This window comes from Macaca thibetana, chromosome 3 (genome assembly GCF_024542745.1).
Source record: "Macaca thibetana thibetana isolate TM-01 chromosome 3, ASM2454274v1, whole genome shotgun sequence".
Classification (NCBI taxonomy): domain Eukaryota; kingdom Metazoa; phylum Chordata; class Mammalia; order Primates; family Cercopithecidae; genus Macaca; species Macaca thibetana.
This window is the reverse complement of record NC_065580.1, coordinates 130380471-130395683: the sequence shown is the minus strand read 5'-3', so window position 1 is coordinate 130395683 and position 15213 is coordinate 130380471. Positions and strand designations below refer to the sequence as shown.

The 15213-nt window shown below is 39.5% G+C and overlaps 1 protein-coding gene across 1 annotated transcript in view; it reads right to left on the bottom strand.

The window, feature by feature from the left end:
- The window catches only part of LOC126950294 (S-adenosyl-L-methionine-dependent tRNA 4-demethylwyosine synthase TYW1), a 252429-nt gene that overhangs the window by 179754 nt on the left and 57462 nt on the right, over positions 1 to 15213 (bottom strand). The gene's annotated exons all lie outside the window — the stretch shown is intronic.

Below are 15213 nucleotides of genomic sequence, written 5' to 3'. Positions count from 1 at the left end.
AAGCGGGGCTCATGCTGGAAGGGGCATGTAGAAATGGAGAGTGAAACATAGTCAGCAGAAGGGATCGTAGGTATGAACCCAGGATAGAAATGTTTAAGAACTGTAATAAAGAATGTAAAAAGTCAAGCATGGTTGGAGAAGAAAAGTTGGTTTAATTAGAACTACCAGTTTGTTATTATTTTATTTATTTATTTTTTTTTTTTTTTCGAGAAGAAGCCTGACTCTGTCGCCCAGGCTGGAGTGCAGTAGCACAATCTCAGCTCACTGCAACCTTCGCCTCCTGGGTTCAAGTGATTCTCCTGCCTCAGCCTCCCAAGTAGCTGGGATTACAGGCATGCGCCACCACGCCCAGTTATTTTTTTTTTAAAGTAGTGACAGGATTTCACCACGTTGGTCAAGCTGGTCTCAAACTCTTGACCTCAGGTGATCTGCCTGCCTCGGCCTCCCAAAGTGTTGGGATTACAGGCATGAGCCACGACACCCAGCTGTGTCAGATTTGAGCTAACCAATAACAGTAAAGAGACTGAGTTTTGTATGGGGAATCTTTCTAGGGCAGAACAGGCTGAGAAAAGGTCTGGCAGACAGGACTGGAGATGCTACATCACCAGGAACTAAGTTACTGGTGGCCTGTGGTCACTCAGCTCCTGGAGATACAGTACAAACAGTGGCAAGAGATGCAAATCAGGTACCTGATAAAGAGCCCTTATCCAGAATATATAAAGAACTTTTACAATCCAACAATAGACACATAATCCAATGTAAAAATGGGCCAAGGATTTGAAGAGATATTTCTCTAAGGAAGATATACAAACGTCCAAATCGCAAATGAAAAGATGCTCAACATCACTGGTCGTCAGGAAAATGCACCTCTAAGAGATACCACCTGACACGCCCTAGGATGGCAATAATCAAAAAAATGAACAATAATAAATGCTGGCAAGGCTGAGGAGAAATCGGAACCCTCATAGACACAGGTAGGAAATGAATGAAAACATCTCCATGCGAAAATGTGTACATATAATAATGTCGGCCAGGCACGGTGGGTCATGCCTATAATTCCAGCACTCTGGGAGGCTGAGGTGGGCAGATCACCTGAGGTTGGAGTTCGAGACCAGCCTGATCGACATGGTGAAACCCTGTCTCTACTAAAAACACAAAAATGAGGCATGGTGGCACGCGCCTGTAATCCCAGCTACTGAGGAGGCTGAGGCAGGAGAATTGCTTGAATCTGGGAGGTGGAGGTTGCAGTGAGCCGAGATCGCACCACTGCACTCTAGCCTGGGTGACAAAGTGAGACTCCGTCTAGGGGAAAAAAAAAAAAAAAAAAAAGAAATGCAAAGAATTAAGAAGAGTGGAAGTGATCTTGGCTATAAAAAAAAAAAAACAGAATGGAGAACTTATACTACATAATTTCAGACTGACAACAAAAGCTCACATAATCAAGACAATGTGGTATTGGCACAGGAAAGACAAATATATCAGTGGCACAGAATTTGGAGAGACCAGAAATAGGCCTGCCCGTATGATGGACTGACTGTCTACAATGGCCTAGAAAGTAATTCAATGGAGAAAGGAAAATACGAAATTATCAGAACCAACATGGAATTACTTATGTTAAGCAAGCCCTGACAAAGCTGGGGAAGGTCATGAAGAAAGGGCTCTCATGCTTGTATGCCTGATAACAAAAAAGATTCTACAAAAGCCACAACCTTGAACAAAGGCCATCACAACCTTACACAGAAATACATCTGTTAAGACATCAGCCCGACAACTGCCTGCCCAACCTTCGACAGTATCACTCTTGTTCTTGATCTTTGTAGCCAAGAATAATGACTTCAAAACAATTCTGTAACACTCCTCATTTTTTCCTTTAAAGCTGGGTGTAGGCCAGGCATGGTGGCTCATGCCAGTACTTTGGGCGGCCGAGGTGAGTGGATCAGCTGAGGTCAGGAGTTCGAGACCAGCCTGGCCAACATGGTGAAACCCCATCTCTACTAAAAATACCAAAAAATTCATCAGTCGTGGTGGCGTGTGCCTGTAATCCCAGCTACTAGGAAGTCTGAGGCAGGAGAATCCCTTAAACTCGGGAAGCGGAGGTTGCAGTGAGCCGAGATTGTGCCACTGCACTCCAGCCTGGGTGATAGAGCGAGACTCTCTAACAAAAACAAAACAAACAAAAAAAGCAGGGTATAGTGGGTACAATAGTTCCAGCTATTTGAGGGGCCAAGGCAGGAGGATCACTTTAACTCAGGAGTTCAAGTGCAGCCAGGAGAAAATAACAAGACCTGTCTCTTAAAAAAAAAAAAAAAAAAAAAAAACAACCATTGTCTTCCTGAAAATGGACCTAATTTATTACGTTCCCACTGCTATGTTCTATTCCCAAATAAACATTTTTTTCTCTTAGAAAAAAGGCCTCTCTCTGTTTGTTATCTGGTTCACATAATTGGTGTCAGAAACAGGATCTGAAAAGGCACTGTAAGAATTGGTGATTCTTGGCACCACCGCAGCACTCACTTGACCCCTTGAGCTCGCCACCACCACGAGTCTCCTTTTCTGTCCTGGTATGTCTTCTCTCAGTCTGAGTCTCCTTCCTTTTAGTAGAGGCTTTTTTACTTTATTTGGAACATGGTTTGGATAAGGCCACCTTAATAATGAATCACACATCCCTCTTGGGATGATTGATAGACTTTTTACCTTTTCTGGAAAGTATTTTCTAGTATAAAGAAAAGCGTCTTTCTGGATTAAGTACTCTTGGTTTCTACAAAATTGACATTCTCTCTGGGAGGCATGACTTCTCTGGTTTGTGTACCCCATTTAATATCTCATTTGATATGCATGCCTAGGTTAAAATGTTTTTGAACACTCTTATCTTGGATTCTTTTCATTTGATTTGACTCTTTTCCCAGGCTTGTTTCTGAAAACTTTCTGAGACGAAAATAAATGTTCTGGATAGTGGGCACAGAATGGCTAATTAAAAGCCACTAGGCGGCGAGGTGCGGTGGCTCATGCCTATAATCCCAGCACCATGCGAGGCCAAGGCAGGCAGATCACTTGAGCTCAGGAGTTCAAGACCAGCCTGAGCAACATGGCAAAACCTCGTATCTACCAAAAAATACAAACAATTAGCCAGGCGTGGTGGCACGCACACCTGTAGTCCCAACTACTCGGGAGGCTCAGGTGGGAAGATCGCTTGAGCCCGGGAGGTGGAGGCTGCAGTGAGGTGAGATTGCACCACTGTAATCCAGCCTGGGTGACAGAGTAAGACTCCATCTCAAAATTTTAAAAAAGCTACTAGGGTGGTTGTCACCATCTAAAACACTAGTCTGAATTCCTCATGGGATTTATAGAATTTTCTTTGCTCTTGAGAGATTAATAAGAAATGGAATAAGATTCTCAAACATTTAGGCATGCTAGGTTTTCTGGGACTATAGAAGGCTATATATTATGGCCCATTCTTCTGCACATTTTTCAACTGATGGGCACATTACAAGGAAAATTCAGAGCACTAAGGGTCATTATTCAAAAAGACCTGCAACTATAGAGTTAACATGTTGAGTCTTCTAACTCACTATCTCTCTATTTGTTTTTCTGCCTACTTTAAATCTGCTGACTTTTCTACTGGTGTTGAGATGAAACGCACTGCTTATGGCATTCCAGCCAAGATATTTTTAAAAAGAGAGAGAGAGAGAGAAGTCTTTTAAAGGGCTTTCAAATTAATGACTTTATGAATTACAACAGCTCCATGGTAACCAACAACTTTGACACCTTTTAGAAATATAAATTTAGGTTTGCCTAACTAGCAACTGTGTATGGTGATGAAACACTTAATTGAAAAATCAATCTCTAAAAGAAAAAGAACTAGATAGATGTTTATAATGCTAGGCACTCAAGTCAAACAGTTCAAAATCTTGAGCTTAGAGCAATAATAAAAGGTACGTCTGTCCAGCATATACACACACAAAAAAATCTTGCTTTTTCCGGCACGCAGAGGCAAAAAGAAAAAGCCAAAACAAAAAACAAACCAAAAAAACCTGCTAAAGTTCTTCCCTGCCTACATTTGCTAATTAAGCAAACCAGACAGGCAAACAAAAGATAGATATGTTACTAATTCAAGGCTACCTGGAGATTTTATTTTACTTATACAATTCAACCTGTCCTAGCTATTATGTAAACATCGAACTTTTAACCCTAAACTCATCTGAAACTACAAAAAAGTGGCAGGGGTTGGGGGATGGTTTCAAAGATGCTTTAAAAATCAAAGTGCCATGAAAACTGCTGTACCCAAAATTTTGGCCCATGGCCTTCATTATTAGATTAGCTATTGAGGCAAATAAAGTTTAGACATATGAACAGGTTCCAGTTTTGCCAGAAATATAATCTGGATCCGACTGTCTTATAAACCAGTGAGTTTGTATTACAATCTCATGATGAAAATTCAAAAATGAAAACTATAAGATCTTTATTTGTGTGCATATTTATGTGTTTATATGTATGTGCACGTATTTTATGTTGTGTCTACATTGTATAACTGGGCATAGTTAGTTGGCAAGAAGTCCCTTAAAGAGAAAGGAGTGCTCACATAAAATATATAGTAATTAACCCAAATGCCTTTCAGTTCACATGACTTATGTAAATCTCTAATCAATAAGTTGGTTTTAAAGTTATTGGTAAGATAAAAATTAAAATATCTTCAAATTTGTCAGCATGCATCTTTGCCTAGGTTTACTGCTCAGACAGTTTATATTTGTCTCTATTAGACACTTTAAGACATCACGGTTTCACAACAAGGTTATAAAACTATAAACCCAGCCTACAACAGAATGATCTTCGTTTGTGTAATGTTTTGATAAATAAGACTAATTTATCACTGTTGGTTGAAAAAAAAAAACAGGTTTATATCCTGACTTATTGGACACCTGATATTCACAAGCTATAAAAATGATTAACAGGGAAATAACTTGAAATGACATTTAGCTTTGTCTAATATCTCAATTCTCATGAATAATCTAGGTAAACTGTTAATAAATAAATTACATCAATGTAAATGGGATAAATGCTTCTAAATGAATTTTTCAAGTAATTTGAAATCTTAAAGTTATGTTCAATCAAATAATAAATACTAATTAAATGTCTGGGTCATTTCCAACTAAGATTTTTAAAATTATGTTACAGGGAAAGAAACTTCTAAAAATTATAAAATGGTTCTCATCTATAAAACAGTTATAAGTGAAAAACAACTCAAGATCTTGCTTTCTAGGTTTTCACTAAAAGTAAAGGTTAAGAACAGTTTAAAATTCTAATGAATATGTAGAATTCTATATATAAAATGTGCCTAAAACATATAAGGTATTTTTTAATAAGAAAAAAGTATAAGATGGGCATAAAAATGTGTTCCTTACTGAGAAAAGAATGATTTAGAGTCAGACACAGTAGCTCATACGAGGGAGACTGAGGTAGAAGGATCACTTGAGGCCAGGAGTTTGAGGCTGCAGCAAGCACTCCAGTCTGGCTGACAGAGTGAGACCTTCTCTCGGAAAAAAAAGAAAAAATTAACATTTTTTTTATTTAAAAATTTTTTAAAGAATAATTTTATCTAACTTAGAGGTTATTTAAAGGTTATTTCAAAATATGGATATGGAAAGAAATAGAATACCAAAAGAGAGAGATGTGAAAAAAGTTACGGATACGAAGATATATTTTTTAAGGAAGGTTACAAAGAAAAGAATAACTTTGTATGAGAAAGAATCTCATGTGATAAGCTTTTGTTCTAAACTAAAATGACTGCTTATTTAAGATAAGGAAGTGTAGGACAAAGCAGAAAGTCCAAGCACATCAACAATGATCCAAGAAAAGTCATGATCAGGTTCATGAAAAGACAATTTATAAAAGGAATTTTGCACGTGATTAAGTTGGCTATAATTAAAAAAGATTGTTTATGTTTAGTCTTTCTAAAAACTGATCTATGATGCTAAAAATACACTAATACAAAAATTTTAAAATTTGGTTACCTATATTAAAACAACATGGTTTACCTAAAGTATTTGTTTTTAATAACATTGCAAGAGGTTTTGATTTTTAATTCTGAAATCTGTTTAACACTCATCTCCTAAACTATTTCTATTTCTTCCTGAGATCTAATTAATTTTCCTACTCTCAGGTTGGAGATGTAATGTTTTTCATTTCACTTCTTCAGGAAAAGTTCTTTCTTTTTGAAGTTTCTCAAATTTGTATCAGAAGTTCAACCTTTGCTGTACCTCACTGCAAATGATTTGCAGGTCATACATCATTGCCTTCTGTTCTTTCTTCTCTTAAAAAGGTATATCTTTTTGCTTGGCTGGGGTGATAACTCTCTCCTTCAACCTTTTTGTCAACTCCTGTTAACTTTTTTTTTCCTAGTTCTAACTCTGCTATTATGGCCTGACACTAACATGTTTATTTTAAAAGCCTAGAAAGCAATGTTTTCCTTCAGTATAATTTGATTCTGTACTCTTGGCTTTTCTTGATATGTCTGAATTATTCCCTGTACTGAGGAAACTTCCCATGCTGTTACTAAGAGTCATGCATTCCCCTACTCAAGGTACTAGGGTGTTTTTTGTTTTTTGTTTTTCTTTTTAGACAGCGTCTCACTCTGTCACCCAGGCTGGAGTGCAGTGGCGTGATCCCGGCTCACTGCAACCTCTGCCTCCCTGGTTCAAGCAATTCTCCTGCCTCAGCCTCCTGAGTAGCTGGGACTACAGGCACACACCACCATGCCTGGCTAATTTTTTATTTTTAGTAGAGATAGCATTTCACCATGTCGGCCAGGCTGGTCTTGAACTCTTGACCTCATGTGATCCACCTGCCTCAGCCTCCCAAAGTGCTGAGATTACACGCGTGAGCCACCACACCCAGTCACAAGGTATTAGTTTTCTTTTACATTCCTCTATACACTCATGACCCTCAATATGCTCTTTCTATTTCTGATTAAATTCAAGTACACTTCTAATCAGGTTTGACTTCCAAGTCATCTAAATGGGTTTCCCACAAAGACAGGCAATCACAATACAAAAGGTTTTTCTTTGCATTTTTAGTAACTGGCCTTTAAAAAAAAAAAAAAAAAGATTTTATGCTTTATCAAGATAATCTCCTATGCTGTCTTTATTAGATTTTCGATTACTTGGGAAAACTGAGCTTTACAGGGTTAAGGTTTTTCTTTTCTTCTTTTTTTTTTTTTTTTGTTTTTTTGAGATGGAGTCTTGCTCTTGTTGCCGAGGCTAGAGTGCAGTGACGCGGTCTCGGCTCACTGCAACCTCTGCCTCGGCTCACTGCAACCTCTGCCTCCTGGGTTCAAGCGATTCTCCTGCCTCAGCCTCCTGAGTAACTGGGATTACAGGCACCCGCCACCACACCCAGCTAATTTTTTGTATTTTTAGTAGAGATGGGGTTTCACCATGTTGGTCAGGCTGGTCTCAAACTCCTGACCTTGTGATCCACCTGTCTCGGCCTCCCAACGTGCTGAGATTACAGGCGTGAGCCACCACGCCAGGCCAGGTTAAGGTTTTTCTATCCATGTAAATTTCCATATTGCTTTTGAAGTCTTTTAATTATCACTCTGATTAAATGAGTAACTACTATTTATGAGTGACCTGTGATTCTGTTTTGATCAAGTGTTTTGAACCTTTTGGCACCTCTGGCAGGTTTCCACAGAATCAAAATCCAAAATTCTTTCTGACCTAAAATTAACTTTATGATTGTCCAGTTATGCCCCTGAAAAGCTTCAAGTAATGTATGTCACATCTTATAGAGATATTAAATGATTCATCTTTTTTGAAACATTATACGGAATACATGGACAAATAAGTAATATTAGCTCTTCTTTTAGTTATTTTTGTGGGTATGTTATTCATATAAATATTCTAAAAAGTATATAAATTCATTAAAATATAATATGTTATCAGTCATAATTGATTTCTTTTTAAAGTTGTATTTGTATGGATATGTTATTAATGTGAATATTCTAAAGATTATATGAAATGTATAGAAGTCTGATGGCCCTATGATCCAGGTTGTTATCTTAAAACACTGCATGTAAGAAATAAATACATTCCTTATCAATTGGGAAATTTCATCGGATCTTAACCATGGCTTTCCTAAGTTGTTGTTGTCAACCACTGTTACTGTTCTGAATTATTCTCTGAAAACATCTGCAATCAGCTACATTCCAAAACTGCTTTTTACGGAAATGACTTTAACAAGTACTCTTTTTTTTTTTTGAGACGGAGTCTCGCTCTGTTGCCCAGGCTGGAGTGCAGTGGCGCGACCTCGGCTCACTGCAACATCACCTCCCGGGTTCAAGTGATTCTTCTGCCTCAGCCTCCCAAGTAGCTGGGACTACAGGCACACGCCACCACGCCCAGCTAGTTTTTGTATTTTTAGTAGAGACGGGGTTTCACCAAATTGGCCAGGCTGGTCTCAAACTCCTAACCTCGTGATCCGCCCGCCTCGGTTCCCCAAAGTGCTGGGATTACAGGGGTAAGCCACCGCACCCAGCCCAACAAGTATTCTTGAACACATTTCTGATAACTTTAAGATCAATGGACTAAATGACAACTTCCAGAACTCTAATATATCAAAGAAACTGATTGGTGCATAAAACTGTCAATGGCCAACCTCGTAGTACAATGGTACTGCATCTGACTCCATAAAATTGCTAATCAAGATCAAGCAAAATAAAATTTAATGACTTCAAATTAAGTAATTGATGACAATAATGTGTTTGTGACTTTTCATTTTTGGTTCTTTACTTAAATATTTTGTCTAACAGATTTAAGACATTTTTCTTGCATAAGCTATCTATAATATATATAATATATATTATAGACATATATAACATAGGTCTATTATATATATATTTTATATATAATAGATTCTTTTTATATATATATATATATAGTATTTGGTAAAGTATACTTTTGTGAACAAAGATGGAACCATTTGCTTTTCCTCCCTATTGGATTCCTCCCAAAATTCACAAACGATTTGTATTCTTATTTTTATTTATACAAATTCAATAAAAATCTGCTCTCAAGCAGGATACAGCTGGAAATATACACATTGGTTATATACCAGCAAGGCTTTGACTGAAATGTCTTATTTGAAAATGTGCATTGAATGCCTGGCTTCCAGAGTTCCCAGACTTGCAATGAGTCAGTAAAAACTGTCACTTCCTGGAAGGCCCAAGATCCTTAAGATTGTATGTAAGATGCCCTGGTTTGGCTTCCTAGCTCAGGAGGTTCTTAAATCTCAGATTCCTGTGTGATCAACGTGGGAGGAAAAAGTTATGTCTCCATAGAAAAACTATAATATACCTATTCTTATTATAGATTGTAGCCCTGTGCATTGTTTTAAAGTTCTTGTTATCTACGTGTAGACTGGACTAGATCTTGAATTCTTCTAATTTCCTCCAATACTTGGTCACAATTCTCCAGCTGGCTTATAAAGCTTTATTAGCTGAAACTAGATAATTTTTTTTTTGAGACAGAGTCTCACTCTGTCGACCTGTCTGGAGTGCAGTGGTGCAATCATGATTCACTGTAGCCTCTACCTCCCGGGTTCAAGTGATTCTCGTGCCTCAGCCTCCCGAGTAGCTGGGACTACAGGCACACACCACCACACCCATCTAACTTTTGTATTTTTGGTAGAGACAGGGTTTCACAATGTGGGCCAGGCTGGTCTTGAACTCCTGACCTCAAGTGATCTGCCAGCCTTGGCCTCCCAAAGTGCTGGGATTTCAGGTGTGACCAACTGACGCCCGGCTGAAACTAGATAAATTTTAAGAAACAAGCCTCATGTCTGATTTATGAACCACAAAAAATGTTCACCCAACTGCCCAATGTCATGACCAAAGATATTCAAACTACAAACCAGAAGAAAAAGTTGCTATTTTCACAGTGTAAATAGCTTTCTCCAGGAGGTTAGAATAAGACTTCATACCATAATGAGACTTTTACCCCTCTTAATGCTACTCTGCTCACTAGACTAATAGTGTAATTGAAATTTTATAATCAATAGCCTCTGCTGGTAACTTAACAAAACCTAACTTAAAGAAATATTTTGGTATCAATTCATTAAACAAGAAAATGTCTGTGCAATTTCTCATATTACAAGCTGTACCTGGATAAATTCCTCTGGGAAAGCTGAAACCCATATACATAAAACAATACAGGCCATAAGGTTACAGCAGGTCTCACCTAATTCCCTATGGTGATTTGACTTATTCAATTGGTTTTCTTTAAGCCTAGATTTACAACTCAAAGCCATTATGCAAACTGACGTTGTCATATTACTATTGTTTACCTTTTATTTTCCCTTTTTAAACTTTTAATCTGGGCCAGGCACGGCGGCTCACGCCTATAATCCCACCTTTGGGAGGCTGAAGCGGGTGGATTACTTGAGGTCAGGAGTTCGAGACCAGCCTGGCCAAGATGGCAAAATCCTGTCTCTACTGAAAATATAAAAATTAGTTGGGAGTGGTGACCGTTGCCTGTAATCTCAGCCACTCCAGAGGCTGAGGCAAGAGAATCACTTGAACACGGGAGGCAGAGGTTGCCGTGAGCCAAGATCACACCACAGTACTCCAGCCTGGGAGACAGAGTGAGATTCAGTCTCAAAAAAAAAAAAAAAAAACTTAACTACAGGGCCGGGAGCGGTGGCTCACACCTGTAATCCCAGAACTTTGGGAGGCCAAGGCAGGTGGATCACTTGAGATCAAGAGTTCGAGACCAGCCTGGCCAACATGGTGAAACCCTATCTTTACTAAAAATACAAAAATTACCCAGGGTGGTGGTGCACGCCTGTAATCCCAGCTACTCGGGAGGCTGAAGCAGGAGAACTGCTTGAACCCAGGAGGCGGAGGTCGCAGGGAGCCGAGATCACACCACTGCACTCCAGCCTGGGTGACAGAGCAAGACTTTGTCTCAAAAGAATAAACAAACAAAAATAAGTACAGGATGAATGATCAGTCATGCTTTCTGAGAAAGATCCTGATCAAAAGGAAGAAATGTAAAAGTTGTCAAAATCAAAATGGAGTTACCAATATTAAGAAAAGCAGAGGCAGGGAAGACCATGAGGAGAGTTATCTTGTATGCCTGGTAATAAAAAAGATTCTACAAAAACCACAACTTTGCTCAAAGGCTACCACAACCTTACACAGAAAAATGCTTATCTGCCAACGTCATCTGCCCAGCAACTGCCAGCCTACCCTCGGACTGCCATCACCCTTGTTATTGATCTTTGCAGCCAAAGATAATTATTTCAAAACAATTACATAATCCTCCTCATTTTTTCCTTTAAAAATCTTCGTCTTTGGCCAGGCGCGGTGGCTCACACCTGTAATCCCAGCACTTTGGGAGACCAAGGCGGGTGGATCACGAGGTCAGAAGATCGAGACCATCCTGGCTAACAAGGTGAAACCCAGTTTCTACTAAAAATACAAAAAAAAAATTAGCCAGGCGCCTGTAGTCCCAGCTACGTGGGAGGCTGAGGCAGGAGAATGGTGTGAACCTGGGAGGTGGAGCCTGCAGTGAGCCGAGATCACACCGCTGCACTCCAGCCTGGTGACAGAGTGAGACCTTGTCTAAAAAAACAAAAAATAAAAAAAAAAACAGTGTCTTCATTAACTTATAATAACTCATAAAAAATTAAAAATTAAACTTTGTCTTCCTGTACCTCCCCGAAAACACAGTTTACTGTGGCTTGCATATTCCCATTGCAATGCTCTATTCCAAAATAACCATCATTTTCTTCTAGAGAGCCCTTCTCTGTTTGTTATTTAGATTGACAAGTCTTCAACAAATGGTGCCAAAACAACTGCATATCCATACTGGCCGAGGTGGGATAAATCTTGACCTTTACCTCACACCATTCATAAAAATTAATTCAAGATGAATCACAGGCCCAAACATAAAAGTTAAAACTACACACAGGGCCAGGCGAGGTGGCTCATGCCTATAATCCCAGCACTTTCAGAGGCCAAGGCAAGCAGATCGCTTAAGTCCAAGAGTTCAAAACTAGCATAGGCAACATGACGAAACCCTGTCTCTACAAAAAATACAAAAAAATTTTTTGCTGGGCATGGTGGCATGCCACTTGGGAGGCTGAGGTGGGACGATGGCTTCAGTCCAGGAGGTGGGAAGCTGCAGCAAACCAAGATTGCACCACTACACTGTAGCCTGGATGACAGAGCAAGACACTACCTCAAAAATATAAACAATTTTTAAAAAATTGGCTTCTTCCACACAGGGTGCTTAGGAGGAATCCGCCTAAGCAAATCTGTCTGCCCTCTCAGTCATTGAGCCCCTGATGAGCTCCTGCCACCGCTCTAGGAATACACGCATTGAAGTCTGGGGACAATATATTTATCTAACTTCTGTATCAAAATTAAAGACCTGCTATGGCAGTGAAAAAAGAAACTGAATTTATCATTTTCAACTAAAGAAAAATGACAGACAAAAATCGAACCTGTACACGGGGCGCGGTGGCTCACACCTGTAATCCCAGCACTTTGGGAGGCCGAAGCGGGAGGATCACGAGGTCAGGAGATCAAGATCATCCTGGCTAACACTGTGAAACTCCGTCTCTACTAAAAATACAAAAAATTAGCCAGGTGTGGTGGCGGACACCCGTAGTCCCAGCTACTCGGGAGACTGAGGCAGGAGGATGGCGTGAACCCAGGAGGCGGAGCTTGCAGTGAGCCGAGATCGCACCACTGGACTCCAGCCTGGGCTACAGAGCGAGACTCCATCTCAAAAAAAAAAAAAAAAAAAAAGAAAACAAAACAAAAAAAAAATCAAACCTGTGGTGCAGGACAGGATCCTGTGCCCTATACGATTTCTCTGATTCTTATGGGTTTTTACACCATTAACACTTTTAATACTACCTTATTTTACTATTTTTCTTCTCTACCTATTATTTTATTTTATTTTTCTTTGAGACGGAGTCTCGCTCTGTCGCCCAGGCTGCAGTGCAGTGGCGCGATCTCGGCTCACTGCAAGCTCCGCCTCCCGGGTTCCCGCCATTCTCCTGCCTCAGCCTCCCGAGTAGCTGGGACTACAGGTGCCCGCCACCTCGCCCGGCTAATTTTTTTGTATTTTCAGTAGAGATGGCGTTTCACCGTGTTAGCCAGGATGGTCTCGATTTCCTGACCTCGTGATCCTCCCGCCTCGGCCTCCCAAAGAGCTGGGATTACAGGCGGGAGCCACCGCGCCCGTACCTGTTATTTTCTTACACATTTATAAGAGAAAGAACGTATTAAAAGAAGCCTACTCTCGTAATTTATGGGATGATGCAAGGAACACGGAGGCAACTCTGTGGGATGGGCATACAGCAGTTTGGCATGGTAAGCAGGGATGCTTTCATCTCTGTGTTGCCGTTCACATGTACTGAATTGGAACTGTGTTACCATGCCATTTCATTGACTGAGAAGATACTGAAAAATATAACGGAAGTGATATTTACTATTCCCTGTTATCTGTTTGCATGCATTGTGCATATGTAAGTGTCTTCCTTAAAATGAATTTCCCACAGAGATTAGTTTCTATTAAACAAAGAGCCAAGCAGCACTGAAGATTGTAAGCTGACATGTGAAAATGTATATTTAACACATCTAAAAGAGTAAGAGACTAATTTATTAAAACTATAAAAAACTGCTTTAAAAAAATTAAAACTACGAAGCTTCTAGAAGAAAATCTAGAATATCTTTGTGACCTTATGGTTGGCAAAAATTTCTTAAAATACAAAAAACCCTAACCATAAAAGAAAAAATATGATGTAGTGAACTGTATCCAAATTAAAATTTTCAAAAGATACCTTTATGGAAATAGAAAAGCCACAGTCTAAAGAAATATTCACAGTGCACATTCGACAAAAGATTCATATCCACAACATATAAAGAACTTCTAGAAATCAATAATATAGAGTCAAATAACCCAGTTTGAACAAAGATGTGAACAGACATTTCACAAGTATAAACAGCCAATATGCACAACACAAGATGTTCCTGGTTGGGCATGGTGGCTCATACCTGTAATCCCAGCACTTTGGGAGGCTGAGGCAGGTGGATCACTTGAGGTCAGGAGTTTGAGACCAGCCTGGCCAACGTAGTGAAACCCCGTCTCTACTAAAAATACAAAAATACAAATATTAGCTGGGCATATTGGCACACACTTGTAATCCCAGCTATTCAAGAGGCTGAGACAGGAGAATCACTTGAACCCGGAAGGTACAGTGATCCAAGATCACACCACTGCACTCCAGCCTGGGTGACAGAGCGAGACTCTGTCTCAAAAAACAAACAAAAAAAAGTTCCTACCCATCAACCATCGCCAGCAAAATGTAAATTAAAACCACAATGAGGGTCGGGTGTGGTGGCTCACACCTGTAATCCCAGCACTTTGGGAAGCCAAGGTGGGCGGATCATGAGGTCAGGAGATGGAGACCATCCTGGCTAACATGGTGAAACCCCATCTCTAATAAAAATACAAAAATTAGCTGGGTGGGTACTCGGGAGGCTGAGGCAGGAGAATTACCTGAACCCTGGAGGTGGAGGGTGCAGTGAGCCGAGATTGCACCACTGTACTCCAGGCTGGCAACAGAGCGAGACTCCACCTCAAAAAAAAAAAAAAAAAGCAAAAAAAAAAAACCACAATGAAGTACCATTTCAGAACCATGAAAATGCCTAAAATTAAAAGACAATACCATAGGATGGTGAGAATGTGTAACAAATGGAACTTTAATAAATTGCTGAGCAAGTATAAAGTAGTACAACCACACTGACAACAGTTTGGGAGTTTCTTCTAAAGTTAAATATATACCGACTTTGTGACTTAACAATTGCACTTCTAGGCATTTACCCAAGGAAAACTGAAATTCACATTCACCAAGTCTTGTGAAGAATGCTCACAGTACTTTTTTTCATAATAGCCAAAAACTAAAAACAGACCAAATGTCTATTTACGGATTTTTAAAAACTGGTATATTCATATAATGGCATACTACTGAGCAATAAAAGTGAATGAACTACTGATACATGTTACATGATACGACACTGATGCATCTCAAAAATATGTTGAGTTTAAGAAGCCAGTTGCAAAAGACTCCACATTACATGATTCCACTCTTAGGAAATTCTTTATCTTTTTTTTTTTTTTTTTTTTGAGACGGAGTCTCACTCTTATC